The sequence below is a fragment of the Leptodactylus fuscus genome, chromosome 5 (assembly GCF_031893055.1).
Source record: "Leptodactylus fuscus isolate aLepFus1 chromosome 5, aLepFus1.hap2, whole genome shotgun sequence".
NCBI classification, from domain to species: domain Eukaryota; kingdom Metazoa; phylum Chordata; class Amphibia; order Anura; family Leptodactylidae; genus Leptodactylus; species Leptodactylus fuscus.
The window spans coordinates 207743849-207749848 of NC_134269.1; positions in this window are offsets into that span (position 1 = coordinate 207743849).

Below are 6000 nucleotides of genomic sequence, written 5' to 3' on the forward strand. Positions count from 1 at the left end.
AAGCTCCATGTTCTTCAAGGATAATGTAAACAATTGTTGTGTGTGGCCGACAGCGCAATCTTACATGAGCAGACAGGGCTCCCTTATCAAATTTTTGAAGTACTTATGGTTACGGGAACTACTACCGAAACGTTATAGTTTTATAAGCCTCAAATTTCAGCCCAGGTATAAAGGTAGTTTGGTTGGTTGGCATCTAGGCTAAAGTTCTCAAGAAAACCACCTGTGATGTATTTTATTGTAATAAACTCCAGATGTCTGGGCGAGATTAAGGGACTGATCACGTGTCATGACATCACTCAGGATATTGTTCTAAAATTGCCAACTTGGATCAGAATACGTTGGCTGTCATGTTGATTCGGAGGTTCAGTCTCGTAACAATCTCTTCGTTCCATGAACAGTTTATTCATTTTATTGTACATGCAATGCCTTATTTCTCCTGTGGAGGCACTGCAGGGAAATAGAACACTTGATGCCAAGATCCTCTGTAGATTACGTTTGATTACTTTACTTATAATCGAAAGACCACTGTTGTCCTAAGGAGACCACTGATCATAGAAGACGTGCTAATAGTCCACCAATTGTGGGGCATTCCTATACAGTCCTTGCAACAACATGACCTCGCACCTATATCCTTCGCCGCTTTCACTTTCTGACCTGTGGTATAATTGGAACTCTAATCTAGTATTTTATTGCAGGTTTATCTGAAATGTTATGACATGTTGCAAAGTCCCTGATACATGTTCCAGTCTAATCTTCCAGAGCGTGATAATGCAGAATGTGTATGGAGTCATAATGGAGAAGGTGTCTTAAGGGGCCGGCGTAAGATCAGCTTTACGATTAAAGGGGACCTGTCACCAGGTCTGAAAATCCCAACCTCATCTTGATTTGCTTATCCAAAACCGTTCAGCTATTCCAAAATTATAAGCTCTTTTAGTGTTGATGTAAATTAGGGTCTCTTAGTCAACACTGCATGACATACAGCATATATAGACCCCGCCCCTGAGGAACCAAAGTGTTACGACTAGAACTGGAGGCCTAGAGTATAATAGGTAGAGGCGTAAAAAATAAAAACCTTTTATACTCACCTTCCCTCCTCTGTTTTGGGCTTCCTCTTGATCTCCTTGGTGACGTCATACAGTCTGGGTCACTGCTGAACAGTGCCAGACACCGCAAGGAGGCCCAAAAGTTGTGAGGGAAGGTGACGACTAGGGTTGAGCGACTGGGATCGGAAAAGATCAGATCCCGATCGGCGATCGAGCAAATTTCACGATCGCGATTGGCTGGAAAATGATTGGAAATCGGATTTTGAAATCTCAAGATCGGCTCAACCCTAAAAGTGACTTTTCCCATAGAGAAGCATTGACTAGGGTTGAGCGATCGGGATCGGGAAAGATCAGATCCCGATCGGCGATCGAACAAATTTCACGATCGGGATCGGCTGGAAAATGATCGGAAATCGGATTTTAAAATCGATCCTGAAATCTCAACCCTAGTGATGACAAATATTTTTTATACCCCCCCGGGCCTCCCCTATTATACTCTGGGGTATGATGAGACCCCATTATATAATAATTTACTGCATGTCACGGCGGCCATTTTAGTTCATACAAGACTAATCCCCAATTGTTAAAAGAATGAACCATTTGGGATATTCAGGTTGACTCCGGCTCATGATGAAGCGGCGCGGCCATCTCTAGTTATACGTAATTGATGGATGACCAAACCAGCGCTAATGTGTACAGGGCCCTGTGGTATTATATTATCCACGCACCGCCACACACGAGACAGACAAGGGAAACATCAGACGCTACATCAAAAATCAATCGAAAGACGAAGAGAACTTCCGAGAATCCATCACGTAGACAGCGGACGGCTAAATGGACATCTAAATAGGACAATATGGAAGGCATGAAGTGGCGTACTATAAATACCAGGCCATAATGGATCATAACACGTGTCCACTGAGCGCAGGCCTATAGGCTGCCTTGGCTACAGACTACATACAAGCCCTGTGTAGTCTGACCCTGCCAACATGTGATACTCCACAGCGCCTCCTGGTGGACAGGCGATCTCAAAGGAAGCCATGACAGTCGGCACTGACTAATAGAGGGATGTCCAGAGATGGAAGTGATATCTATATGTCCTAATAACTACATGATGGATTACGTCCAGGCGTCTCAGGTGTCCCACACATGACGATGGGATGCAGCTACGGGGCAGTCTTATTAGCCACTGTCTGTGGCTGCAGCAGTCTCAAGTCTAGGAACAATCTGATCTCAACCAACCGAGGGGCCCAAGGAGATTGTGAGACTGTATTATGTGACTGGATGGCCGTAGTCATACGTAGTGATGTAACATCTGACCACTGCCGTCGTACCCACATGTACACAGAAAAAACCTACAACAATGGGCGGTAATCTGACCCTAATCCTGGAAAATCAGATAATCCACCAATATCCTGGCACAGATATACACAGGTAGGGCAGGTTAGTGACAGATTATGTAAGTGGATTTTCGAGAAGATTAACATGATTTATGACCCAGCCTGGAATAATTCTATCTATTTATCAGAACATCACCATACACGCCTCAGCTGCTGCAGAACCTCATAATACACACCTCAGCTGCTGCAGAACCTCATAATACACACCTCAGCTGCTGCAGAACCTCATAATACACACCTCAGCTTCTGCAGAACACCATAATACACACCTCAGCTGCTGCAGAACCTCATAATACACACCTCAGCTGCTGCAGAACCTCATAATACACACCTCAGCTTCTGCAGAACACCATAATACACACCTCAGCTGCTGCAGAACCTCATAATACACACCTCAGCTGCTGCAGAACCTGATAATACACACCTCAGCTGCTGCAGAACCTGATAATACACACCTCAGCTGCTGCAGAACATCATAATACACACCTCAGCTGCTGCAGAACCTCATAATACAAACCTCAGCTGCTGCAGAACCTGATAATACACACCTCAGCTGCTGCAGAACCTCATAATACACACCTCAGCTGCTGCAGAACCTCATAATACAAACCTCAGCTTCTGCAGAACACCATAATACACACCTCAGCTGCTGCAGAACCTCATAATACACACCTCAGCTGCTGCAGAACCTCATAATACACACCTCAGCTGCTGCACAACCTCATAATACACACCTCAGCTGCTGCAGAACCTCATAATACACACCTCAGCTGCTGCAGAACCTCATAATACACACCTCAGCTGCTGCAGAACATCATAATACACACCTCAGCTGCTGCACAACATCATAATACACACCTCAGCTGCTGCAGAACCTCATTATACACACCTCAGCTGCTGCACAACATCATAATACACACCTCAGCTGCTGCAGAACCTCATAATACACACCTCAGCTGCTGCAGAACATCATAATACACACCTCAGCTGCTGCAGAACATCATAGTACACACCTCAGCTGCTGCAGAACATCATAATACACACCTCAGCTGCTGCAGAACCTCATAATACTCACCTCAGCTGCTGCAGAACCTCATAATACTCACCTCAGCTGCTGCAGAACATCATCATACTCACCTCAGCTGCTGCAGAACATCATAATACACATCTCAGCTGCTGCAGAACCTCATCATACACATCTCAGCTGCTGCAGAACATCATAATACACACCTCAGCTGCTGCAGAATATCATAATACACACCTCAGCTGCTGCACAACATCATAATACACACCTCAGCTGCTGCAGAACCTCATAATACACGCCTCAGCTGCTGCAGAACCTCATAATACAAACCTCAGCTGCTGCAGAACCTGATAATACACACCTCAGCTGCTGCAGAACACCATAATACACACCTCAGCTGCTGCAGAACCTCATAATACACACCTCAGCTGCTGCAGAACCTCATAATACACACCTCAGCTGCTGCAGAACCTCATAATACACACCTCAGCTGCTGCAGAACCTCATAATACACACCTCAGCTGCTGCAGAACCTCATAATACACAACTCAGCTGCTGCAGAACCTCATAATACACACCTCAGCTGCTGCAGAACCTCATAATACACACCTCAGCTGCTGCAGAACATCATAATACACACCTCAGCTGTTGCAGAACCTCATAATACACACCTCAGCTGCTGCAGAACATCATTATACACCCTCAGCTGCTGCAGAACCTCATAATACACACCTCAGCTGCTGCAGAACATAATACACACCTCAGCTGCTGCAGAACCTCATAATACACACCTCAGCTGCTGCAGAACATCATAATACACACCTCAGCTGCTGCAGAACATCATAATACACACCTCAGCTGCTGCAGAACCTCATAATACACGCCTCAGCTGCTGCAGAACCTCATAATACAAACCTCAGCTGCTGCAGAACCTGATAATACACACCTCAGCTGCTGCAGAACACCATAATACACACCTCAGCTGCTGCAGAACCTCATAATACAAACCTCAGCTGCTGCAGAACCTCATAATACACACCTCAGCTGCTGCAGAACCTCATAATACACACCTCAGCTGCTGCAGAACCTCATAATACACCCTCAGCTGCTGCAGAACATCATAATACACACCTCAGCTGCTGCAGAACCTCATAATACACCCTCAGCTGCTGCAGAACATCATAATACACACCTCAGCTGCTGCAGAACACCATAATACACACCTCAGCTGCTGCAGAACCTCATAATACACACCTCAGCTGCTGCAGAACCTCATAATACACACCTCAGCTGCTGCAGAACCTCATAATACACACCTCAGCTGCTGCAGAACATAATACACACCTCAGCTGCTGCAGAACCTCATAATACACACCTCAGCTGCTGCAGAACATCATAATACACACCTCAGCTGCTGCAGAACCTCATAATACACGCCTCAGCTGCTGCAGAACCTTATAATACACACCTCAGCTGCTGCAGAACCTCATTATACACACCTCAGCTGCTGCACAACATCATAATACACACCTCAGCTGCTGCAGAACCTCATAATACACACCTCAGCTGCTGCAGAACCTCATAATACACACCTCAGCTGCTGCAGAACATCATAATACACACCTCAGCTGCTGCAGAACATCATAGTACACACCTCAGCTGCTGCAGAACATCATAATACACACCTCAGCTGCTGCAGACCCTTATAATACACACCTCAGCTGCTGCAGAACACCATAATACACACCTCAGCTGCTGCAGAACCTCATCATACACACCTCAGCTGCTGCAGAACACCATAATACACACCTCAGCTGCTGCAGAACCTCATAATACACACCTCAGCTGCTGCAGAACATCATAATACACACCTCAGCTGCTGTAGAACATCATCATACACACCTCAGCTGCTGCAGAACATCATAATACACACCTCAGCTGCTGCAGAACCTCATAATACACACCTCAGCTGCTGTAGAACCTCATAATACACACCTCAGCTGCTGCAGAACCTCATAATACACAGTGTTACAGAACGAGCCCCTTCTATAATTAGGGTATAGTTTTCTATATGACTTTATAGGGTGACATGGGACGTTATTATACGGCGGCTTCAGCCATTGGGTCTCAGGGCAGAATACGGATTACACGTGGGCGCTATATCCGGGCTGGCCGCCAACAGTATTTGCGCTCGTCATAATCTCTTCTTTATTACAAGTTATTAAATCCTCCTAAATCTTAGTGAATACTTCGCCCCTGATAAATAATGGCCCCCCTGTAGCCACCGCCTTGTGCACTGTTATGGACAGGTAGTAAATGGCTTTGAGCTTACAGAACAACAGCTGTGCTCATGGCCAGAGCAGACAGCTAATATTACTCAATGATTGGGCTCCATTCACAGAAAGGCAGTCAGGCCTAGGACAATTCCCCAAAGTGCAGCATTACTGAGCAGGGAGTGCTGCGCATGCGCCTCCAGCTGAGGCTCCCCCGTGCACTGGCGTCCGGCGGCCACTAGGTGTAGTCGGAGAGCAGA